This window comes from Dromaius novaehollandiae, chromosome 4 (genome assembly GCF_036370855.1).
Source record: "Dromaius novaehollandiae isolate bDroNov1 chromosome 4, bDroNov1.hap1, whole genome shotgun sequence".
Classification (NCBI taxonomy): Eukaryota; Metazoa; Chordata; class Aves; order Casuariiformes; family Dromaiidae; genus Dromaius; species Dromaius novaehollandiae.
This window is the reverse complement of record NC_088101.1, coordinates 51848392-51875649: the sequence shown is the minus strand read 5'-3', so window position 1 is coordinate 51875649 and position 27258 is coordinate 51848392. Positions and strand designations below refer to the sequence as shown.

Below are 27258 nucleotides of genomic sequence, written 5' to 3'. Positions count from 1 at the left end.
CTTCCCCCTCAGCAGCCAGGCTGGATTGCTTCACTCAGGGGGCCCAACTGACTGCATTCCCATCCTCCTGCCAACTGCACAGTTTTAAATTGGGAGGATGCTGGCATGTCTCTCCCTTCACAGCAAAGCAGATTAATGGGACTGTTCTCATTGTTCAAGGTTTCATGTTCTCTACTGACACAGGCAGCAGATATTAGGCATACCAACATCCTACTTTCAAGCTTCTCTTCAAACCACTGGGCTAGGTGCTTGACAAATAGTGATTCTCTTCTGATGAAAGAAAGAATTTTGAAATAGTAATATGACTCTGGAGGGCTCTAAAATCAAGTTTGTGTCTAAAATGTATGTAGCATGGGGATGATTGTATTAATACATTAATTATTAAATTAATAAATCAGTAAGTTTGTATTATTAAACAAAATACACATTCCAGAGGGGAAATAAGTATCACAAACAGGGGAACAAAACATTTCTGCTGGCAGTATGAAACCATGCAAATGACAAGATCCATGCTATTTCAGAAGGCTTGAGGCCGTTTCAGAATTCAGTCTTCCTAATTGCCTATTTGTAAAAGACTCAAATGTGGTTGTATACTTACATTTTAAGATAGCATATAGATAATAGGTCAGGTATGTGCATATACAGTAGAGCATCTGGAAGAGCTGAACCTTGTAAATTAGCAGAAGCTTGGAACCTTTGCAAAAAATAGTTTTAAGTTAAATAATAAAAATAATGGTATGTGTATATATGTATAATTTCATAATACATTAGGTTTTGCTATTCTCTGATAAGAATGATACCTTTAATCTCTTGCTGCATCTGAACATTTATTAGACAAACATAACCACAATTTTTTTCACCAATATTACAGAAACTGCGCATCAAATAAAAATATTGCTGTCATGGGACAAAACTTTAGATAATATATGCAGAAGTTACAGTAGCATCCAGGAGTTCGTATTTTGTAGCCGTTTTCATTAGGGAAAACCTTTATTAACACTTAGCATTTTTTTCATCAGCAAAGCACTTTCAAAACATTTGCTAATTAAAACCTTTATATCTTTTAGACAGTAGAAGTGCCTCTTCCAACCTGCAACTGCTATGTAACTTATTTTATTAGTGGTTTAGTAATAAAGTCGGATAAACCTTTGATTTAATAATTAGCATTTATAGAGTGCTTTCTGCCTCCAAAGCACTTTGCAAACATTAACTAATTAATTCTTGCAACTCCCTTGTAATTTAGGGAAGCAAGTATTTTCATGTACATTTGCCTGTGGTTTAGGGAAGAAAGTATTATCTCAGGCATTTTATGAACCAGAGAATTAAGGCAGATAAATTAAGTGATTCACTCAAGTACACAAAGACAAAAACATTGTCACAGTAGCAACTGAAATTAAATTATTCTCCTCATCCTGTTCTGTACTCTCATTGCTAAGTTCGTTCACTGACTTTCCCTGGTGAAGTCCAGCCAGGTCTGTTAAAGCAAAGCTGTGGATGCTAAGCAGGCCTCTCCATCTTGTCTTTAACCCATGTCTCAGACTCCTCATTCCTGGTATGTCCATACTTGAGGAACATGTGAAGTGTGCACTCTCATGCCAGTTCACGTGACAGGTTTGCCCCTGAAAGCTGGCTGGGTATGTCCAGGCACCTGACAGGGAGAGAGGGATATAGCAAAGAGCTGCAGTGAGGGCTATGGCTGCCAGCAGGCTCCTTTCAGTACGGACTCTCACCAAGAGTCACACTGGTAGAAGCAGCATAGAAGAATGGCCTCTCTCCTGCTTCACAGCTTGGGCCCATGACATAGGTAGTCACGGCCAACCAGGCAGGCCTGCGGTGCCAGGAACCAGGAAGAGTGCTGCACGCTGCAAAGAGCAGAGTGCCGCACACCGCCGTGCATGCATGACACGCACGGGCCACAGTGGGAGAGTGTGACAGGGGAACCAAGTGTTACACCAAATAGGTCCTGCCCATGGTTATTACTCTGAGCGCTCTTGTCTCAGTAATAAACTCTGTTCTCTCTGATCTACCAGGTGTTCTCCCTCCCTGGCCATCACCACAATATGAAAATAAAATTAAAAAACCCAAGCAGTATTCTCCTGCTAACAGCTTCCTTAGCTCTGCGTCTAGTTTGGGTACAGCTTGCTACAAGTATTTATTATTGTAAAATAGGAATGTTGTTTCTTCTCTTTCTTTGCTAATGGGTTTATTGATTCAGTATGTATAATAATACACCTTTCCTGTCTACTCCAACCCATCCAGCTAAGATATTTAACTGAATTTTATGTATATAATAAATACCTCTGCATATGCTGCAGGTAGAATCATGAGAGGAGAACTAGCTGCAAGAAGGCTGCACCATGGACCTGGTAGTATCAGTGGACAATGAAGAGTCATCTGCAGGGTTTCAACTCAGCAAAGCAAGCAAGCACACTCTCTGTTCTCTTCCTGGGCTTTAGGAAATTTCCTGAAATTAAGATACATTTTTTACAGTACAGTAAGAGCCATTAACACGGCTTCAGAATGTTTTCAGTGAGTTTAAGAATCCCATAAGGTGCAAAGGCCTAGTTATTTATCATTCCTTGCTTTTGCTAAATGTTGGGAATTAACGTAATTGTGTAAGTTTTTGTATATTTTTATAAGTGTATTTTTGCTTGAGTAAAGAAACAGTAACGCAGAAATTGATTCTATCATTGTTGCGTATCACTTTTTCTTCAAAAAAAATTTAAAAAAATTAAAAGAACTTCAGGATATTTTTAATAGCTCAGTGAAGCCAAGTTTTCATATATCATGGTCTGCAGGCAAACAGAACAGTGACACAGCAACAGATAGATGGCTGGCAGTGTGCTCATGCACACGTCATAATTACATTCTGATAACAATACAATTAAATAACGCAGGAGGTTTGTAAAGATTAGAGAATTAGGGACTAAGCACTCCTTGGTGATCAGCTTTTTGTTAAGTACTGAACAGCAACTTTTTATGATTCTGTTTCTGTAATCTGAGTCTGACAAGTGAAGAGCAAGAGAAAACAGAACAGTATTTGGTGTGCCAAGCACTATTTCTCTGTGGAGATGAACAGATTTTTTTTTAATTTGCTATTTTATTGTATTTATAATTAGCCGGCTGGAAAAAAAAAAGTTCTCTTTTAGCATCTGCAGTGATGCATTGATTCTTTCATTACAGCAAATACACATGACCCCCGGTGTTCAACTGTAAACAATAATAGTTACTGGCTTCATTAGGAAGCTAGCAGATGGCTTATAAGTTCTCATGGTAGCTTTTATCCATTTGAGGCTTGCAGTGTGCAAATGTTTGTCTTTTAAACAGGATGAAACAATGTAAAAGGGACTCTGTGCTTTGTTTTTATTAGTAGCAATTCATTTGGATTGTAGATTTGAACCTATCTGAGTGCACTGTCAATTTTCCTGGCTGCAAGTAAAGTACTTGCTGGGCCTTGCCTCTGCCTCTTTGGCATTTGCTGTACTAGAAGAAATGAGATCAAATTTCACTTCTGGAGTTTTGACAGACCTGTATTTTTCTTAGTAGAATGCATGTTCAAAACCCTTCCCCTTCCTCTTTTCCTCCCCCTTCCCCATTTCCTTCCCCTTCCCCTTCCCTCCTAGAATCAAGTGGTGCCCCCCTTCAGCAGCAATGCCGCGTTGCCTCTAGTTCTTCCTGTACGGGATGAGAATCCATACAAATCACTGATGATGCCATTTTGTCATTCCAAAACTTTACTTATATAGCCTTTTTTTTAATATATAGTTTTGGAATACCTGATGAACAACAACAGCTCATTTACTGTGGTCACCAGTCTGGCCCCAGAGTGTGATGAACTTCAGGGTGCTTCCCTGGTAGGCTGTGTTGCAATGACTGTCAAACCTAACCTCACCATTTATTATATAGCTGCACAGTGCTATCCTGAGACCAGTTAATCTTCAAGAACATTTGGTAGAGTGCATTAGCTCTTTTAAAGTAGAACAATTTTATTTTAGTGTGTGAGATTTTGATGGCTCTTCTTGTACTTCTAATACAGCCCAAGTTCTCATGACTATTTTCATACACTCAATTATGTTGCTAGCTGCAGTCAAGCTGTAGTATCAAGAACAGAAGTATGAAAGGCAGGGGGCCATATATTAAGGGACACTAGGCATTAAATACCTTCAGTTCACTTTGAAAGCATAGACAAAGGGCAGTGGGCAGTGCAAACTCCTTCAAAGTATTGCAACTTTGCGTTTCAACTAGATCTCCACATATCAGAGCTAAAAGGTTGTTCATATTTTGTGTTTATTCAGCATTGAGTCATCACGGTTTGTTCACACTAAGGCCTAAGCATTTGGGTGGTTGATGTTTGCAGTATGAATGCCTCTTTTTAGATAGGAATCAGCCATTTGAAAGGTCATCAAATAACCATCAAAAGTTAGAAACTTTCGTATAGGAAAAGTCCTGTTTTGAGGGCCTAACTGAACCTCACTGTATGGGCCTTGTGTTTCCTTATTGTACAGTAAGGAATTTACCATGAGTATCAAATTAGGAGACTTTTTTGAGTAAACAGTGATCTAGTGAATCTTTAGGGTTTTTTTTTTTTTGTATTTTTGTATTCTATATTCAGTTTTAAAGTTCAAAATTGCTTTTGTTTGGACAGACGTCAGTATCTCCTGGAAAAAATACTGAAATGTTGCTTTTCAGAGCATGTATTTTCACTTTTTTTCCTCACCTGGTTTTATTAAAAACAATATTTGCATAAGAACTTTATTTCTTCAAAGCACATCTGCTCTTGCTGCTTATCCCTCACCTGAAGATCTAACCCTTTACATGTGACATCTTCAATGAAGAATAAGCAACAGGAGCAGATGAGCATTCAAGAAATAAAGATCCTATTTTCATGCAAATGCACTAGTAATTAAAAATGATGGGAGAAAAAAAAAGCAACTGAATATGTGATACTTTCAAACTTAATTTGAAGTATAATAGTTTTAAAATTTTCCATAAGAATTCCCAGACTCTTTAAGTGGTTTAGTTTTGAGAACATTCATAATTGTCATTCAATTAATAGGACAGTTTTTCTTATCAAAAGACATCACCTTTAAAACAAGTTGGGAGGTAACAGTAAGAAGTTTTAAAGTTTTTTTTCCCTATGGTAAACTGAACTGCCATTCAATTCTGTGGGTGAAGTACAGTTGTTCTCAAAAAGCCAGCCTAAGGCCTACTTCCAAGTCCCACAAGCCTTCCATTATGGAAAGCATGCCAAAATGTATCTTCGACATTTACTGTTGCCTAATTAACCATCTCACCTTTCCTGAGAAAGCATTTTATTAAAAAAAACAGGGACTCCATTTTTATTAAGTTTTACAAATCATTATTTATCGCTTCAAAGCTTACAAAATCAGGAAGGGGAAGTTACTCTGTGGTATTAATATATTCCACAATTCTATCCTTTTAAACTGCAGCAGAAATTGAGAGAGATTTAACTTACACCCAATCCGGTCCAATCCGGTCCAGTCCAGTCCAGTCCAATCTAATCTAATCTAATCTAATCCAGCCTAATCTAATCGAACCTAATCTAATCAAACCTAATCTGTTCTCTCTCTACAGTAAAATAGAGCTTGAGATCTCTAGCATTCTGAGTTCTCATGACAGTCCAAAAGAATTTTAGGAATCTTCAATTCACAATAAAATAAAATCATTGCCTAACCATGGACCTAGTTCTGTTCATCTTTACTCTAAAACTGTAAGGTTGCAGAGTTAGAATACATAAACAACTTCTGCCATTTTATCCTATGCTATTTAAATTCATTACTCAGTATATAGAAGCAGTCACAGTTTCCCAAATGATAGATGCACCTTTATTGATTAAAAGTAAGTTTATTTCTGACAGATTTGGAAAGACTGGGCATTTTATATACACACACACACACACATATATACATACACATATATATAGAAACAATGGAAAGCTGCATAATACAGATCCAAAAGAAATAAAGAAAAAGTGAGATATTGATGATTTATTGATCACAGCTTACAGTTAGATGAGGAGATGCAGGAGCTGATAAATAATGTAAATATTTAAAAATTCTGTCAGTGATAATCTAAAGGGAATATTGTGATTTGCAGCAATACTTGGAAAAATTCCTTCACAAATGCTATCATCTAGAATTTCTTGTACAGCCGGCTGAGGTACAGCCCACACACTTCACAGGGACTTGGTAATGCCTCATATGGAAGAGCTAATTCTTTCTTCCTTTGCATTTCTGATTTGTTTTTTTTCTACTGGAGGGAGGGAGGTGGGGCACAAGAATAAAGCTGGGCAACTACAGAAAACCACTATTGTAAATGCTCAGAATAGGATCTACCATTACTTTTCAGTGCTTCAAATTTCAGTGGAATTAAGAAATTGAGAAGGATAATACAGGTTGGATGCAGCCATGATGGAGATGGCACTGGGATGGAGAGAGAGAAACAGCTGTGCAGTGTCTTGGCCTCCTCTCCACCATGTGACACTAGGAACATGGCTCACTGTCCAGTGCAAATGTGGGAAGGAAAGGCAGTATGTCCTCCTTCCCCTTTTCTTCCTGCCTCAATAAACTTGTTCCTGGATAAGATTTATTCAAATATTTTAACTCCACTTTCATGCAGACTATTGGAACTTCATCACAGGTTTGCTTAGCTGATGCCCTGATGCCTTAGGCAGCTACACCAAGTGTTCTGAGTTTCTTATGATAATGAACAATTAAAGCTAACTGAAAGCACCTATATTTTTACAATTGATTTAGCTGTTGATTGTCTCTCAAGATTAATGATTCCCCTCGCTCAGAAAATAATGTTGTCTGTTGATGCCTGAAGCCATATTATTTTTATTGCAAATACCATAGAGGAAACATCATTTTTGTCAATTATGATTTCTGAAGATGCAACAGATTATTCATAAAAGTAGAGAGTATAAAAGACTGTGTTCAAGATTTTAGTATAACCATAGCTGATCACCATTTGGCTATAAGTGACCTGCCAATAAGTACATTTGATATATTAATTCTTCTCTATGCAATAACATAAAGCAGAACTTGCAGTATGTCTGTCTTTTTCCAGTACAGTAGTAAGATTGCTTCCATTTCTGCTTCTACCATCATTCATTTTCAAAGCAGCTTCATTCACTACACACCTATTAAAAACATTATTATATTCCTTTCAACCTATTATAAACACCTGTATAAAATTTCTAGGTATCTTGAAAGCTTTGTAAAAGAAGCAATTCATTGGAAAACTGTCCAGAAGAGGATCCCAAGGAAACTATTCTCCAATGCATACCAGAATTATATGCTCTTAATCATTGGGCCTACCTCTATTCATCATTGCACTGATGTTAATAGCAGATTGCTGTTTTGCATTTTCTACCAAAAAATGGTCATTAGTGTTGCAAAACTAAGCACTCCAAAGTTAGAAACTGACAATGCTATGCTAAGAAGCATTAGGAGATTGCTCTAAGGAGGAAGGGTTTCATCTTAATTTGTGAATATGAAATTTGGAAATCTACCAAAGGTGGTATCTGAATGACTTTGAAGACAAATTCTTTATGAAAATATTAGATATGAAGTATAGATGTAAGATTCATTAGAGAGTTTGACAGCACCTTTATACTATAGTCATCCAGTAAGATGATGATAATATCTGAGATATGTTAAACATTAAGCAGAAGCAGTCACAGGTTAATTTAGGAGAGTCATAAAAGAAAACCATGAAGACTCTCCATACTCACTGCTGCTCAGAAAGATTTAATAATATAGAGGATCTACAAAGAGCAACACAAAACAGACCAGCATAGCAAGATTAGTTCATCCCCTTACTGTGAGAAGGATACAGATGGAGTGGGAAAAAGGTTTAGTTTGTTCTCTGTACTTTGATCCCCAGCACAAAAACCCCTGAGAAAGAATCCCCCACAATCACTGCATTCAATCCTATTTTCTCCATATGCCTCTGAAATCAGTATGAAGACAACTGTGTTGCTCTAGATTCTGGATGTTAGAATTCACTGTGGAAAAAGGACCTTTTCTTCTCTTTTCTTTTTTTTTTTTTCATTTCATTTCATTTCATTTTCTTATGCTTCATTTTCTTATGCTGCATTTATGATCCCACTATTTTAATTCCTTCTAGTAGCGAGTTAAATGTGATGGCTATCCTCATTTAACCTATGCCCTAAAAACACCAAGGAAACATAGAGTCATCTTTTGGTTTTGCTTTGCTGGGTAAGGGCTGTTTTCTGGTTTAGTAGGTCTTGCACATGAAACAAAGTGGTGACCCTGTGTAATAGTACTTTCTTTCTGCCAAAATTGATCTTATATTTCCTTCTTCCTCCTACACTCAGCCCTCCTGAAATTTTGTCTGTCATATAGGTAAATGTTTCCTGATGGAGTCTGGCAAAAGCAACACTATCAAACTTTATCCTCATATTCTTCAACTTCTGGCTCTCAGTTAGCTTGGCTCTAGGCTGCGGAATACTGAGATCACAGATCTGACTTCAGATCTATGTAAAAGCAATATGGAAAGTGGAGAATGAGTTCTGTGTGTCCAGAATTGACCATGATGCTCAGAAGATGAGGAACAAGTTAGAATTTCCTGAGAGCTGCAGGTTTTGCACTGTTTTGCTGTACTCTAGGCAAATGAAGTATGAATAACAGAGCAAGGTCATCACCTATCATGATTCAACAAAGACTCCTAGAAAACTGGATAACAGCAAGCATTACTCCCAGATGCAACTGTGTAAGAACCTCAGTAAGCATCCACAAACAGTCCCTAACTAGAGACTAAATTGGCCACCCATGGTTATGTATTTTCAGTCAGAGTAGATGTACTGCCTCTGTGAGCTCTTCAAGTAGCATCACTTATTTCTTGCTTCAGCTTCGGCCCAATGTTTATTTGCAAGCTGCTGTTGTCAAAAGAATACGCCATCTTGATGATAATGAGTATGGTCAGATGGGGTGAAATGTAGCTTGCACTTATTGTCTTAATCTTGTCTAACTGGTTCTCCTAAAGGCTCCATTTTGAAACTGAAAAGGCAGGTGAGACACTAAACCTCAATGTGACTATGGAAGTCAACGATTTTGTAGCAACAGCACTGTTTCCAATCACTGTTCTTGAGTGTGCACCCTCTGGGATAACTCTAACTGAAACACACAAAGTACAAGGATAAATACAGCAGAGACGAATTCAGCATATATCTCACTAGTTAGAAAGTATAGCCATCAAGAACTCCCTTGCTTTCCCTCTCTCTCTCTCTATAGTGCTCAATATATGCACTTCTGAAATAGGGTATGTTAAATCCATCTTTATTCCCAGAGGTATCAGAGCAGTCTTCCCACAAGCACTGTCATCTACCTGTATGCCTCCTTCTGATTTACTGAGAACAACAGGAAGATATGAGAAGAATTAGTTTTACTACTCTGTCAGTCATCAATGTGTCTGCTGGCATAATTGCCAGTTCATGGCACAAAGACAGCCAAACTAATAATCTGATGGAAAGAACTTTTAACCTCTGTCTTCCTGGATAGATTCAAACTAATATTTCAGTTTTGAATTCTTTTTGTACACCTTTGTATATGATTCTGGATTTTATAAGCACTTCTTCACTCTAGAGCATTCACCATTTTCTGCATAGCATTTTTGTATTTTCTATCATCTGCCAGATGCTGAACAGCTAATTGTATTTGTGTAGTATTTTGCATTCTTACTGAGTGTTTCAAACATAAATTAATCTAAACATTTATCTAAATAACAGATGTTTTAAAGTTTATATCTATCATTGCCAGATCTTTTACATGCTCAATATTGCCTACAATTCAGGGCATAATCTCTGTTATTTTTTTTAACTTTCTTATTCTTTCTTTTATATAGTCTACATTTATCACTTCTAAGACATACATACCTCCTGTTTTTTTCCCATCTGGTTTGAACTATATCTTCCCCATTTCTGTTCATGACTAGCTTTTCCCTGCATTCCTGACACTCACCAAATTGCATACCTTGCAGCTCTGTCAGTTTTCCTGCTCACCAATATGACCAAGATGAGGGTCTAATGTTAAACTCTGTGGTGTTGCATTTATCATCTTCCTTTTACATTTATGATCATTCTTTGGCTTTGTAAGGAAGCCAGTTTGTTATCCAGTTGAGTATTACTTCCTTACCTTCTTAGCCTATTCATTAATAATGTATTTGGTACTGTATTAAAAGCTTCTTTGGAATCAAAGTAAATAATGTATACTTCTTTACCCTTGTTTGCTTTTATTGTCACTTCCTCAAAGAAATTAAGCAAGTCTGTTATGTATGATTTCTCTTTTGGTAATCTTCACACAGAAATATTAAAAATTCTATTTACATGTAAGTCTAGGCAGTTTACCAAAACAAAAATGTTTCTTTTGTATTTTTTAGATATCTGTGGTAATACCATAAACATCATTTAATATTTTACTGAGACACAGTACATAAAACAATATATTTGTTACTGTCCCTGATGCAAAAATCTGATTTCACATAACAGAAATGAACTGCAGCCTAATAGAGAACAAAGCAGATTCCATCAAGAAATACTTTAAAATGTCATGAAGCATATTTCACATACAAAAATCTGCCAATCATATTTTTACAGTTACAGTTTCATAAATTACCCTGGAGTGCGACTCTGTAGCAATGTGAAGACAACAAAGGAAATATGAGTCTGCAAAAGTGTCACGAACACATTAGATCTGAAAAGTACCCATTACATTTGATGTGAGAAGAATTACTGTTCTAAGCTATTAGGCTGTTATATAATTAGAACTGGAATTCCTTAAGAATTCCTTGCCACTGAAGGCCCTATGAATTCAACAGAGATTTGTGGTCTGATTTGAGACTTTTGCCATACGCTGTTCTTTTGACTTCATTCAGAATCCTGTGGGCACATTAATGGCAACATGGACTTTTCTGAGCAACACTTCTTTTTCCTTACACACAGAGCAATCTTTTGTGCTTTATTAATTGATATGGATTTTTAAATAATGAAAACAAGGAAACAGACAAATGCTAGCATCTTGTCATTTTGACTGCACGAAATCAGAAGAACAAGGCCTGAATTTGTCTCTCCATGCAGAGAGAACATAATTGTGTTTCATATGCAAAGTATGGTCCATAAACTTGAGCACTACAGCCCACTTCACAAACTGGTAGCCAGTTTCAGATTGTGGCTGAGAGGGCAGGTTCTCTATCCATTCACGTGACTTAACACTTTTATCACACTGGCTTATGTGTCCCACCATTGCTTCCTGAGGTTTTCTGGCCCCTGGTGATTGTCCATCATGACAATTGATCTCTTAGAGCATGCAAGCCTAAAGCCTCTTGCACCACACTAGGTACATTTGTAACTGTGGGGCCAAAGAGGGATGTGACAGAGCTGACATCTCCTCTACATATTCTTGGACCAGTGGCTATCCCTTTTGGCATATTCTCTTTCACTTCCTTCAAAGATGAGACATAGTTTGTACTGCATGTTCTAGGGGATGTTCTATTTCCCTGGCTTTACCGATCTTGAGTTCAGTGTCATCTGGAAGTGGAAGTACAAATGGGAACACTGTATGATGTATCACTTTCAGGTACACTCAGCTACCTTTCCTTGATTCTAGTCAAATCCCACCTTAGTTCCCTGGTGGTGGTGTACAAATGGCTTTTGCCTAGATCTCTGGGTGCAAGCTGTGATATGATAGGGATGGAGAAGGAGGAGGTGATCTGCACAAATCCCTCAAGGCATCAGAGAGGCAAGAGGGGGTCTGTGTGTACAGAGAAAATAACAGTAGGAATTACCTGAAAAACTAGGTACCTGCAAGGTTCTCAGATGAATTCTTCTATGGCGAAATCACTAGATTGGCCAGATTCTTACTCTTTGTGACCAGCTCCCTAGTAAGAACTTTTGCCAAATCAAAAAGAAACCCTCCTTCCCATACACTCCCAGTCCCATGATACAGAAGGGTTGATCATTGGTATCTGGATCATCAGTTAATAAGCAGAATCAGTGAGATTTGCACATATTCCAGAACCATGCGTTGTCTGGTCTGGGGAGACAGTAGAGCCACAGCTATACTAAGGAGAAGCAGTTGTCTGTGACCTATGAGCTAGGCCAGGACTCTGGTGGTAACTGACAGGAGGGAGTGACTGATGAGAGAACTGGACTTACCCATTAGTAGATTTCACAGTCCTCAATTAACTTCATGTTCATGAATTTGACCAGACTCTCCTTAAGACCAGGTAACCTCCAAATATCCATAACATCCAATGGCATGGAATTTCATAGGTGTACTACTGTTGCATGAGGAACCACTTCCTTTTATTAGTTTTGAGCCAGGGTCTTATGTATTTTCTGTGACTCCCCCTAATGCTGGAACTGGAAGAGATAATGAACAATAAAGGCCTATTCACTCTCTTTGTGACATTCATGATTTTGACACTCTATCATATCCCTCCTAAGACATCTCTTTTCCAGGCTGAAGAATACTAACTTACATAGACAGCATTTGTGTGTCTATTTCCATTTCCATTTTGGCTTGTGGCAAGCAAACCAAAATGGTTTGAAGCCATTGAAGCCAGTCCCCAGTTATCCCCACTTACTACACATTTATTCAGTTCACAGACTATTCTGGTATGCACAAACCAGATTTCTTCTGGAGGAAACAGAACTGGAAACTATAGTCTAGGTATGAAACGAATGCACTCCAAACCATCATGGGATCTTCATGGTTAGAACCCAAGATAGATCATTCCTGCAACTTCAAACTACATGTCTGATGTTGATGTTTGGTCCAGGGAAGCAGACTAAATCTAGTCCGAAATAAACCCTCTGAAGCACATACAGTTCACAGGTAGGGGGTTCATCACCAATTGCTTTAACCTACCAATCAGTTTGTTAATGTAAACATAGATTTAGTCATTCTTCATTCTTCATCCTTTTCCATATCTTTGATCATTCTTGTTATCCTTCACTTAACCTCCTCTAGTTTTACTATGATTCTGGAGTTAAGGGACACATTACTCAAGAAGTTGGCAAGCAAACCATGGTTTTACACAGTAATATAATGATGTTCTCTGCTATGTTCTTCTTATTCTTTTCTATTAATTCTAAAATTAAAACTGGTTCTGCTCTAGTTCATGAAATAATGAGCTATTTCATGGAACTGTCTAACATAATCCTAGGATCTCACTCCTGCATGGTAATGGTCAGCTCAGAGCCTATGATTTTATAAGTGAAATGAGGATTGTTTGCTCTTATGTGCATAAATTTTCATTTTTCTGTGTAAAATCTCATCTGCTATTTTATTCGCCAGTGTCTGGGACTTTAGCAGTTCTTCACAACGAACTCTTGTCCTTCTAACCATTAATTTTATACTATCACTAGCACACACTGTCATCTCATTGCTGACTCTCATTGCCAGGTCATTTATGAATATGAGCATGTCTCAGACAGACCACTGTGAAACTCCACTAGTGACCTGCACTGTGAAACCCTCCACTATGAACACTGACCATTTACTGATGCTTTCTTTCTTATCTTTTAACCAACTATTTATTCATGCAAGAAGCTTACCAGAAGCCCTCACTGTTTAGTGAGGTTCAGGATATCCTAGCCTAATGCTGTCCCTGAAAAATCTCTTAAGGTCTGCCCTCCACCCTCACAAAATTCCACTTCTTACTCTCAGTTCCACCATCCCTGTTGGCATTGTATATAAACAAACCTTAACCCTGGCCTAGGCTGGAGACTAGGTTCAAAAGCAAATACTGTCTCAGAATTTACCAGTGACAGGTCTTCTCTGCTCTTCCAGACATTTTCTTCCATGTGGAAACAAGAGGACACTCTTTCCAACTACCTTTTCTGAACCTTGTCAAAGGCAGACACCAGTCTCATTAATGTTTTAACAGCCTAATGGTCCAAATTAACTCATTAATATAGAAAGAATACATAGAAGAAACGATACTATTAAAATTATTGGTCATAAACTTCTTCGTGTCTACTTAGTTTCTCTGGTGCTATGCTCACCTTTTCCATGTCCCACTGGATCCTATGGTCAACAACTTCCACCTTCCTCAACAAGACTGCATCAGAAGAGGGGTATGTTACGAGTCATTGGCCTCCTGAGTCCTTCACTGGGAAGTGCATGATGTTCATGGTGGGGATTTCTTCCTTCTTGGTCTTGGGGTCTGCTTGAGTTTTCTTACTACAGTCTGCTTCCTTCTCATTGCTTCCCAGCTAAAGCCTGGAAGCTGCCTCCCAGGCTCCCACAGCCCCTTTCAATGTAAAGGGCTACTGTTAAGCAGTGACTGCTTAGGGTTGTTAGGCCTTTACCACATATGCCAGATACCACATAGCCACAGAACCAAGCTCAACCAAGTTAGAAAATACTCACTTGACAACTAGATGATTGTCATACACTGGTAAAGGAAACTAAATTCAGATCAAGTCAAGACAAGCCCAGACAGCTCCTGAGACTCTGCACTGTGAGGTCACTACAAAGTCTCTGGCCTTTTACCAGTATTGGCAAAATCATATTTACTGGGCTACATCTGAATGCACTGAAAATAATAATATAGTGAATACTGTCTCAGTTTACCAGTGAGAGGTCTTATCTGCTTTTCTAGGCCTTTTCCTCCACCTGGGAACAAGAGCCACACTCTTTCCAACTACTTTTCCTCAGTCTTGTCCCAAGGCTGATGCCAGGCCTAGGCTGAACACACTCAGATTCCCTTTGCATAATGTTCTCCCTATAAAACCCCCAAATGCCTGCCCTGCATTTCCTGGGTGATCTATTTTCTACCGTCTGTCTCACCACCCTGTAGACATTCCAGTTTAGCAAACCCTAAGTCTGACTTGAACTCAAGTCTTTTAGAAATCAGAGTAGACTGTATTGATCTCATCACCCCATATTATCCATATCCTTTTTGACTCCTTTAAATGACTTTTATCAGAATTGTAAGGCAGTACGTTACTCTACAGAATGTAAACGCTTCCCAAATAAATCGGATCTATCCAGGTGTCCCCTAATTCTATTCCTTATTATTGTTTCTGTTCATTTGCCCAATACACGTCCGACTTACATTCCTATCGTTCCCTGGATTTTCTCTGGAATCTTTTTAAAGAACTGATGTCACATCTGCTGCCTTCCAGAAGCAAGGCAATTTTAAGCGATAGGTTGCACCCTGCTGTGAGTAATTCAGCTCTTTCATCCTTGAGTTCCTTTAGAAGTTTGGAGTGAATACCATACAATCTTGGTGATTTTCACTTTACCTATTTATTCCATCTCTTCTACAGTAATTTCAATTTCAGACTGATCTTCTGATGGGTCCCCTGCCAAGAAGGGTTCTAGTTTTGGAATCTTCCCAGTTTCTTCCACAGTGAACACCAATACAAAGAGTTCACTTAGCTTCTCTGCAATGACCTTGTCTTCTCTGAGCACTCTTTTATGCCCTGAAAACCAACTGGTCTTACAGACTCTGGCAAACTTCCTGCTCCTGAGGTGTTTTGTAGAGAAAAGGATTATTAGTTTTCATTCCTTTTGTTAGTTATTCTTCAGATGCTTTTTGGCCTGCCTTATTATGTTTTCACATTTAACCTGCCAGAGTTTGTGACTCTTTCTTCTTGTGTCATTTGAACATGACTTCAGCATGTTCAAAGATGTATTTTTGCTTCTAACAACCTCACTTACCCTGTAGTTATACCAGCTTCCTTTTGCCCCTTCTAAAGTCTTTCTTAAGAGACAGTATATATTTCTAATACCATATCCTTAAATAGGTTCCTTGGTGCCTGTACAGAGTTGAGACTCTTAGTGCCCCTTTTAGCTTCTTTTTAACAAACTTCCTCTTTCTTACTTGGTTATTCTTTTTGAATTAAAATAAAACTGTAGGGAAGAAGTGCTGGGCATAAGCCAGTGGCTGTTCCTTGACCATGATCTAGTCTACGTGCAGTTGAAAGAGATTCCTGGCACAGTTCCTCAGAGGTGTGTTTATAAAGAAAAGAGAAAGAAAAATACAGGGAGATGTGTGTGTGCTGTTCTAGGACTTCCTGGGCTCTCACCTGACTTCCCTTTTTCTTCTGCTCTTATGGATAATTCATTCAGCTGCCCAGTGTGTGTCTCTCTTGTATCATTGTCAGTTTTGGAGAACAGTTGTCCCTATTTCTATTTGTGTTGCAATCTTCCTGCCATTTTGGGACCATGGCAGTGGGGACGAACCAGTCATCTCTGACATCATATCTGTAATGATAATGGCAGTCAGAGTGATCCTTTGGACAATAAGGCTATTGATAGTAGGATGGGCCTCCAGCTTCCCTGCTAAGGTGAAAGGGACAACTCTTCACGGTATCTGTTCAGTGACCCAGCTGTTTCATGAGTCTTGCATACATAGGGTCAGCAGAAGCCAAGGGAATGGCTCAGTACCAGGCCTCTTTGCAGAAGTCAACTGTGAGAATTAAAATGAATGACTAAGAGATTGTGCAGGAGGAAGGTGTGGGTCTGTCATCAATGTGACATAAGAGACTTTGCATGTCTCAGGTACTGTAAATTCCAGTCAGGCTAGTGGGAAGGTGTGTTGTTCAGGACAATGGCCTACTCATCCGAAGTGTACTACACCTTTGGGTATAGGGGAACTGGCAATGTTGTCGAGGAATCTGTATCATGGCTAAGGGAGTTCAGTTATGACACTTGAAATCAGTAACTATGGCTTCAGAATTATGAGTCTACAATAATAGACTGGGATTCTTCTCATTTCCATACTAGGGTGCTTTTCCAGATTTCTAAGGATCTTTACTACTTACACTTTTCTGCACCAAGGTTCAGAAGCCTTTTGAAAAAAAGCTGAGAAAAAGCTGAAAATATTCAGCTGAAAGCTGAAATCCAAAGTTTAAACTTTGTTCCATATTATGGCACTTTCCCAAGTGATGGCAACCAGTAAGAAATTTGAAAGCTTGGATCCTAAGTACCAATTTGGTCAAGAAAACATTATCAAAAATGAAAAAAAAACCATGTAGGATTAACCCATTCTCACATATTCTAAATTTAGGATCAAAGAGATAAGCTTGTCACAGTGGGCTCCCACAGAAGTCAGTGTCAGGGCCTTGAGTACACTAATGGGCACTAGACACCTTGACCAGCCTCACCCGAGGCTGCCCCAGACCTTCTGAGCAGGGGCACCATTTCAGCTCAGGCTGGGACTACAGTCCCTGTGGGAGCTATGGTGGACGTGTATCTGCCTCTAGGCCCGTTCCTGGATTGCTCTTTGATTTCCTGGTTGGACTTTGGACCTGGCTTATTACCTTGTCTTTTCCTGATGCTTGCTGGACTGTCGATAGGGCCCACTGCTGTCACCCTGGCTCTGCTCACCTGCCTCTGGCATTGTGGGACTGCGCCCTGCTGGTGAGGCCACTGACTGGCCTGTGCTGTGGCCATCCTCAGCCCTGGCTCACCCTTCTTTATGGAGCAGCCCTGCTCCCATTGCTCCCTGACAGGAAGACAAGAGGCTTCGATCAGCTCTGGCTGATCCTGGGCTGTCATTCAGTGCTTTACATCTCTGGAATATATACAGTCATGGTTGCAGTATACCCCTCCTCTAACATGCATGGATCTCTATGCTGCAGAAGATAAAGAATTTGAAGCTCCTTTACAGGATCACAAATCAAGATTAAGTTCTTGCATAGCATAAACTATACTGGTTTTTATTCATTTGCCCTCTACCAGTGAGGCAGCACTATTATGGGTGCAATTTCTCCTTTACCAGGAGACTTGCTATATCCCATGTCCAGCACCTTTTTGAGCTATAGAACATCTCATTCATTTCTGGTTTATGCATTAGTATTTGCCAGCAGGCAGTCATGAGTATAACAGAAATTCTGTACCAGCAATTAGTACTTGTGACAGGGTTTTCCTGGCCCAACTGCCATTGAATTATAAGGAGAATAGAGCAGAAAATCATTTTTAGAAAGCTATTTGGTGCCACTTGGAAACTGAAGACTACGTCCATCAAGAAGCCTCTTTTTTTATTGGGTACCTGATATACTACAACTAGCTAAATACAAATAGCTTTATTAATATTCCTTACAGCTTCAGGCTTCGAGAATAAAAACATTAGCTCTTAGGCACCATAGTAGTTCTCATACAAACTGTAACTCATTTCAGTAGAAATCATTTTTCATTTGTCAGCTCAGAAAAATTGACAAACTCTATGCGATGTCTTTTATTGACTGCAAAAGCTGATATTTTCTTGGTAATTATCTCAGTTCATGCCACAAGTCTGAACTTAAATGCATAATTCACATTCTTTTGAAGTTACATGAGTCTTAGCTGCTTCATTCCTCTGAATCATGCTTGATAAATTTCGGACCTATTTAACATTTCTAATTATTTTTTTTTAATCTGGAAGGAAATTACACATGTCAAGCTATTCCATAAATACATAATTTTGCAGTAAAAATTTACTCACGGAAACATATTGTCATCTTCAAATGCTCAGCAATTATGAGTCAGCTCTCTTCTCCATATTGCAACATTTAATTAATAATAAATTAAGAATTTACTATATTTGCCTTGTGATTTTTAGGGGCTATCAGATTGACTTAGTTCACACTTTTTAACTATGAAGTCTAGAAAAAAAGTTTTCTGTAAATGATAGCTCACATTTTCTCATTAGTATTTTCTAGCTCAAGCTTTAAGTAAAACATCAACTATGGTAAGATTGGAAATAAAATAATCAGAAATGGTAACTATGAAAACACCACAGAAATAAGGGCTTTGGCAACTAGTAGTATAATCTGTAACTGAGAGAGCAATGGAAGTTAATGATTGATAAACTGTCTCTAAATTCAGAATAAGAATAATTTCATTAATTCAAGAGACTGCTTTTGTTTTTTGACCATATAAAATCCATAAATACAGTATTCTAAACATGGTAAATAGCAGCCAGTCCATGAGATGAATTGCATTTAGATAAAAAATGCATTTTAAATGAATTTTGAACTTGAAATGTAAGCTTGTAAAAGGTAGAAGTGTTCAAATATCCCTGCGAGTGAGGTAGATGACATGACGAAAAATGATGGAATGTTCAGCATAGACTAGAATAAAGTACAAGACTGCATAATCAAAAGAAAAAAAAAGCAAAACTGTCGGTGTTAAGATGTAAATGGTCAATTATAAGTTAATAATAACCAACATTAATTTGTATTTTTTTAAGTTTTAAAAAGAGACTTTAACTTGACAAAATATTTACTTTGCTTCTGTAGTTGGCATATGACTGTACTTAATTGTAAATGCTTGGATATCAGCAAGTATTATTCTCCTGACTTATAAAAGGTTAAGTGATATAAAGGGAAATAACCAGAAATGGGATCAGAGTTCCTGACAACTTTTTGCACCTGATTTCTGCAAATGAGTCACTAAGGAATTTAGTTTGGAAGCACAGAAAATACCAGAAACTACACAAATTTAAGATTCCAGCATTCTACTGCCTGCCTGTTGAAATGAATGTAACCATTGTAAGGGGCAGTTATGAAATAAAACATTGGTGGGTATAGTTTCTTCCCAAGCTCTAGGCAATTTATGTTTGTTTGTTATATCCTGAATCTTGAGAGTTTATATTGCTTATACATTTAAATACTATCTAACATAACTCTTGCTATTCTTACTATTCATATAAAAGCTTAATCTTTTTAAGTCCTATTTAGTTCATGTCTCTAAGTTGTCTTTCAGAAATAAGCTCACAGGTTAATTATGTATTGAAAAAGATTTCCTTTTATCATGTTACATTTGTCAACTTTTTGTGTCTCAGTGTCCTGGTATTATGAAAAACAGGTAAGGACGGACAACTATTTTACCTAGTCATGAATGTTATATTCCTCCATTACAGCAATATGTCATCTTATCTTCATTTTCCCCTAACATGGAAGCATCTAATTGCCTTTGCTGCTGTCAATTGGATTGTTTCCAGTTCTGCTGTATCCTTTCAAATCCTGGTAACAAGGACTGAATACAGTATTTAAGAGATGCTGATGGAAACATCTCCTCTTACAGTGTTTCAGAACAGCACAGAAAACAGAGATATCTAGTTTCTTTTTATTCTTAATAATTTTGTTCAGAGAATATGAATTTCATCATGTGTCTTGGCCAACACATCTACTTCTTGGGATTCTTCTGAGGACTGAGTTTATGTGCAATTGTCCACTAGAGAGCAGGCTGAGACCAATAAACCCATTTGGTTTTTGTCATAAGCTGAGTTTGAACCCAGGTGTCTTAATGTAAATCTTTAGTACATTAAAGCATTGCACCTTCTAGCTTCAACTGTGAGTACATACACTGCTATCAAAGTTGATGGATATAGCTTGTGAAGCTTAGTGACCTAAGGTGGTGATAATAAAGTATTCTGGAACCTGGATAACATTTTATTCTGTCACTATGGTTTTCTTGCTCTGGTGACATCAACTAATTTGTACTGCTTTACAGGGAATTTCTGTACCCAGTTTTTAGCCAGAGTCTCGGTTTTCTTACACTGCTCTTACTCTTTTCTGTCAGACTGAGTTTCTTTCAGAGAGAAAATATTGCTCAATATTGATTCCATTGTGCTAGATAATTTCAGGTTCTCATACTACAGACCATCTGAAGCACTGCTCAGTATCTTGAAGAAATGCCCAACACAAAATGCTCAAATAAAGTAACCCACAGAAAAGCCCCCAGAGAGACCCCCCAGTTCTCTAATCCATTAAAAATTGTTAAGGTCAATTTAATAGACTTTCGGCATGGAAACATTTTCCATTTTTTATTATAATTCAATTATATCATAAAAAGTTATACTAACAAGAGTAACCAGTTTTCACAAACCCCATAAAATTCTTACAATTTTTTTAATTGTTCCTTATTTTGCTTGTGTAAGGCATTCATCTTCTGTGGAAAAATGCTCACCTCTTAGGACAGGTATACCAGTGGAGAGATTTGGTGTTTTCCTTGTTACTGTCCCTATAGGATCTGATGAACTTTTGTAGAAGTAATAGGGAGCATCTTAGTTTACTTTCCTGTAAATGAAGAATATCACATTTCAATTCCCTTTGCTTCCTCAGTTTTGAAGAAATAAAGTATGCTTGTTATTTTAATTTATCTTCCTATGCTGGTCTAAAGGTTGTTCTCAAAACATAATTTCTCTTCAGTACGTATAATCCTAATGTTATTCTGTTGTATTCTGAGACATAGAATTGAAAATATCTAACTAATGTCTGTCTCTCTTACCACAATCTATAGCCCATCCATCTTTGAATTTGTTAATGACTCCAGCTTCAAAGATCACATCCTACTCTTTGTCTTCTTTACCCAATCATCTGTTTTCTATAGCACAAAGCTGCTGTGGCTCCATGTAGGAATTCTCCATTTAGCACGTGCTGTCTTTGCTGTCTGAGTTGATGCCTTCATAATGTGAATGCATATTGCTTTTATTTATAATGGTTTTAAAGGCACAGTAATATTAAATGAATATGAATACAACCTGAAGGATAATCTTAACAGAGGCAAATATCCAGCTTGGGTTATTTCAGCCTGAACAATAACGTTTGTCTGATGTAGACAACTAAAACCAGAATCTCATAATGGGAAAGTGCCAGGAAATCTTGAGAAGGAATCACAGTGCCAACTCTGAAATAAATTATGCTTACTAGTGATTATATTTTCCCCTCATATCTACAGGGGCAGCAGAGAGTTCCTGTTTCTTCAAAGCTGGGATGTCAAATGTATTTCCTCTGACAGCTCCAAGCACTCTTGTCATTATTGATGAGTTAAAGCAGCATGGCCCCTAGCTGCTCCTCCATAATTAGCTCAATGAGTTTAAAAAACAGCCAGAGTTTGAGTAGGGAGAGATGATAAAAGAACTTGCACGTAATATGATAGTGGCACCTGAGCTCCCTCTGCCCTGCTGCCAAGCTAATGCTCAGGACACGTTACAAAATTAAGGCTCTCTGCCATCTTCTGTTTTAAAGTTTTCTTGCCACTATATCCTACGAGGGGACCAGTTACTACTGAGGAAGGAAAATGCCTTTGGTGGTAATGGGCATTTGGGGAAATGGGAGTATTCACAAACTTGGCAAATAGGTCAAAGAGATCTTATCATGCTGAGGTGAGCTATAAAACAAATAAGGAGGGGAGTACAGCAGTAATGTTTCTCTTAGTTTAATTTTGCTAGCTAAAGAGGCATGTTTGAGAATCCTGAATTTTTTTTTTTTTTATTTTTATCCCAATCCACAGGTTAGCTGAAAGGATAATTTGTCCCTTACCACAGAATGAATTTAGCGCATTTACTTTAAACTTTCCAGTGCTAAAGCCCATATAAAGATATATGAAAATGATTTTGTATAACAGCTCTTATATGAAGATTTAACTATTATCATACTGTAATAATGAAATCTGAAGATACGGCTAAGATAAATGACAAGAAATAGTATATAAAAACAGGAGAACTGTCTATAGAAGAAATTTAAAGTCTAGCACAAATGAAGAATAATTTGGGAGGAACAATAAGAAACTTGGAGAGAAACTCCACTGAGGTAAAGGAGACAAACATAAAGGGAATTTATATCAGGAAAAAAATGCCTACAAAGAGCAAACTACTTGCCCAGATATGAAGAGATACACATGTTCAAGATTCCTTCTATGAGATAGAAGAGATAAGTTAAGGCCTCTTTCTTAAGAATGTGTTTGATGCAGTGAGTACAGATCATGTTACTGTCCAGTGAGAGTTTTTATAAGTTGATGCACCGTAACAGATTTTGGGACTTAGGGAAAGGTCATGGAAATAACATAAAAAGCCACTGCATCATGATAGGAAAATCACGGTGAAGTGAAAGGGATGGAAATGGAAAATAATTTTCTTAGATCTCAGAAATAGCCTTGAAAAACAAGAGGAAGGTAACAGAAGAAATAAAGCTGTGAAGTGTGTGGGCAGGTGTTGAGTACAGAAGCAGCATGCCAAGAAAATGAAATTTTATACTGAAAGCAGAAAATTAATTTCTCACTCCTAATTACAAAATAGTTATGATCATGACCATTATGGGTGGGCAAAGAAGGTAATTAATAATTTGGAAGAAAACGCCGGGGTTGCCAGACGACTTGGAAATAAGAATATAAGTCTCAGATTACTTTGCAAAAGACAACTTAGCAAGAGACCTGGGATTTCTACTTCTCACTGAAGATATAAAAGGAGAACATGTGCAATATTATCTGTTTTTTCTAGCACTTTTTCTAGCACTACTTTCATCTCTGTCCTGTTAATGGTGGTGGCTTGCATAAAATGAGGAATTTGGCTTGCAAGGGCAAGTATGGGTTTATACGGAACAAGGAATTTAACGAGTGAAGGACTGGTCAGAGACATAGATTTAAACATTAAAAAAAACCTCACAAGAGTAATCATCAGCAAACAACATAAAGAAAGAACAAATCTAGCAGGAGAATACACTGTTATCAAAGTCCTGACGAGGGGATTAGGACAGTGGGAAGAGAGTATTTGCCTCTGACTGGAATGGTCAGTATAAGTAAAACAAGAAAACAGTCAAAATTAAGGAAAAAACTCAGTATGTCAATGAAAAACTTAAGGTGAGATGAAAAATATAACATAGCTGTATGCTAAAAATGGAAGAGAAGACTATTTTAAATACTACTATTTATATGCTCACTTGTGACCTGAGTGAGAATAAAGTGCAGATAAAAGATAGCTCTTGGAAAAAACTCTAACTGCTATCAGCAAGGTGAGGAGCTAGATTTAGAGAATTAGGGAACTGCGGAAATTCTGAGTCTGGAAGACAGAGAATGTGATATTTAAAATTGGAGTCAGACTTAGAGAGGAAGGAAGACAACTTAAATCTAGCTCCTGATTCTAGTTTTCAAGGAACACATGTCATAGGTAAGGTATATGCAAGCAGGCAAAAGCCTAAGAAGAGACCAGGTTTCAATTTGGTCTTGAAAATTATAGAAACACCTTAATATCGTCTGGATTCTGCCAGAGGTGCTGATCATGCTCAGTTTTATTGACTGCAGTAAGAGGTTTTGGCATTAAAAATTTGGCATTTTGGCATTGGTTACAAATCTGTAAAAATGTAGGTACAAAGATCTCCATGTCCTGAATTTTGGCACCTGGGTTTGAAAATACTGGCTTTACAACAGGCTTCAGCCTGCACCAAAATACCATAATTCTTAAATTGGTCTTGCTACTTGTCCTACATGGTTTTGATCAAAGGCTGGTTTAGCTGCATTTCTTATCACCTTTATTAATAGACAGGTCCAAAATTATGCAGTATAAAAAGTTACATCTGAAGTTAAAACTCCTGTAGCAATTCTGAAATGTTCACGCTCCCATTCAAAATGCTACTTTATATAAATCGAACAGTTTATTGCAGTCTACTTCTGGGCTGCTTTACTAACAAGCTGCAGCTAACCCTCTTTAGGTTTTCACAGCAAGGGGGTTGCGTCAATAGCACTTTGTTCACAGAACAAAGCCTGACATTGCAACAAACCCCACTTGATCAGTGAGGAAGTCATAAATTCATATTCTTGATTAAATTAACCACAGAAATTGAGAATTACAGAGTATTATCAGGGGCTGCATTTGTTTTTAATATGGTCTTAGTGTGTAAGCAAATGTAGATGGAACAGTTTAGCTCAAGTAGAAATTCCTATCTGGAAAAATACTTGGAAGATGAGACTTGCCTAATAATGACTCTTCTTCTCTAACTATGAAAATTATCCTGTCAGCTAGCACTGCTTCTCTGAAAGACAGATAAGAACCAGATGTTAAGATAAAAGCAGATATAAAGCAGATATATGTATTGTTACATTTATTTCTTTTTGTCTCTCTCCGAATCTAGTAATTAGTTCCTGAATAAATCATTCTATTAGAGGGGGGAAAAAACACCTCATCAACAACTTCTTTTTACTTTTCCCTTAAGGTTTGAGAATGATTTCAGGGTGAACTAACAAAATGTAGGCCCCATGTTCAGGTGAGTAGCAAATATTATTCTCTGAATGACATCTTATACATATGCCATGTTTGGGGAAGAAATCTCACTTGCCAAAGAGTTAACAGAGTCTGTTGGTAAGCAGCAAGGAAGTGGGGAGAAGGCCTGAAATCTGAGGTTTCTTGAAACTCAACTTAGTTTGCTTTTATCAAAAACTGACAAAAGGTAGAAGATGTGAAAACTCCATAGCCGGTATGATAAAAAAATATAAGCATGTCCTGATAGGTAGCTATACAGGTGGTTAGCACATCTTTCAAGTTAGATATTCTTATTAATGAGAAGCAATAGAAAACATTTGTAATCAGCTCAGGTTATTTATTGACATCTATAAAGCAAATTCATGAGAATCCATGCTATGGACTTTCACCTAAGAAATGCAAAACATTAACAAAAAACCTATAAAACACTACCTGAGGTATTACCATGCTTCTTCACGTACATCCTCCTTCTGTGGAATAAAAGAGGAGCATATCTGAGATTTTTGCCCAGTCCTTGTACAAAACTAAAAGAAATTAGGCCTATTCTTGGAGTGCATGGCTGTCTGCAGAGGAGCTTTGAGTTTCAGCATTTCAGTTCTGTAACAATGATCTGAATGGTCCTGAGACAGATGAAGGGACGCAAGCATGCTTCTAGATCACAGCATAAAATCACAGTCATGGTGATGGGGGATTCAAAGAGTAGGCCTAGAGGAATGGCTGCTTTTGCAAAGCAGGCAGCCACCAGAGATGTCTTCTGGAACGTATCAGGCTGCAAGACTTCGCCCCACACCTGTAACAAGTCAAGATAACTGCCCTCAGCACAACCCTGTGTATCCAGGCACAACTCCTCTGGCTATCTGTAATCATATGATTTACCCCTGATATCTGCATTAACCAAGAAGCTATCAGGTACTCCTCCATAGCACTTTCTCATAACAGCAGTCACAACTTGGCTGGTAGAAGCTGTCAGTGTAATTCTAAAAACCAGAAGAAAAGAAAAACAAAATGTAGCTAGGTTTTTAGCAAACACGTCATTTAGCGACACGGTAAGAGTCTAGTAATTACAATTCTACTGAATTCCCCTTCTCATGACATATATCACTTTTGTTTTATTAGAAGCGCTGATTGTTGTTGGTCTGTTTTTTTGAAGGAAGAACAAGATAAAAGGAAGAAAAGAGTCAACAATCTTTGAAAAACTGAATAAATTGATACATTTCTGGACTCAACAGATGGAAATGTAAGAATAGTTTCAAATTATTAAGAAAACTTATTTGGTAGGCATAACAAAAACATTTAAGTTTTGCACCTCAAAAATAATATACTTCTTACATCATTTTTATAAAAAGTTGAAAATTGCACTGCAAAGCTAAAACCCTTACTGTTTAATAGTGTAAGCAGTTATTTTGCAGGCTGTATTTGTTTCTTCTCTGGCAAGGGAGAAACAAAAGGATGTAAGAATCTTAGTTTGGTTCTTTTTATGAAATAGGGATTGGATTATTTTGAATATGGTTTTCACTGATTTATAGATACTTGCTGATGATAAATTCAGAGAAAGGGAATGGTTTGTGATAACTCCTAATCAGTGTTCATTTTGGCTAATAAGATCATTAGAACAGGAGGACCATGGCAAAGTTAAAGCTGAAAATTAAAGCAATTACCTAGTCTAAGAAACTGTTTACTGAAACGTGCTATTTTCTTTAGGTAATGGAATAGAAAATCTTTCATTCACTGCATACGACCAGCATATAAGCACTGCTTTTTAAAGGTTAATAGTATTCTAATAACTTAGAATTTTAATTGTGATAAATAACTACAAAAAGAGTAAATTTAGCATGAGCAATTGTAGCACTATTAATTTTAGTTCATACTTGAAGCGGACATAAACACATATATGGATAGTAGAAAACTTTTTGAACTGAATTATGCTAAATTTTTCTCCAGATTAATTAAATGAGTGCTCTTTTACTCTGTGATCAGCCATAATCTAGCCTTTCATTTCATCTTCATGCTCATGCCTTCCTGACTGACGGTACTTTCATTAAATTTCTTTTCCTTTTGTTGCTTTTAAATTGTTGTTTTTCATTCATTAACTAACTGTACGTGAATATTTGTTTTCCATACGAAATTGTGATCATAGAAGTCTTAAAAACTGAAGTAACTATACATTTTGCCACTCTGAGGACTGAAGTTGTCAGCTGAAGGCTGCTTTTGCCAAGTTTTCTGGCTTACAAGTGAATAGAAGTA

The 27258-nt window shown here is 37.5% G+C and overlaps 1 long non-coding RNA gene across 1 annotated transcript in view; it reads right to left on the bottom strand.

Moving 5' to 3' along the window:
* Positions 1–709: 709 nt before the first annotated feature.
* Positions 710–27258, bottom strand: part of LOC112986082 (uncharacterized) — a 28109-nt gene continuing 1560 nt past the window's right edge. Inside the window, exons 2-5 of the long non-coding RNA XR_003259921.2 lie at positions 20949–21058; positions 12197–12403; positions 2299–2464; positions 710–1648 (exon numbers count right to left, since the gene is read on the bottom strand). This is a non-coding gene — a long non-coding RNA (uncharacterized LOC112986082). The remainder of the gene's footprint in view (positions 1649–2298; positions 2465–12196; positions 12404–20948; positions 21059–27258) is intronic.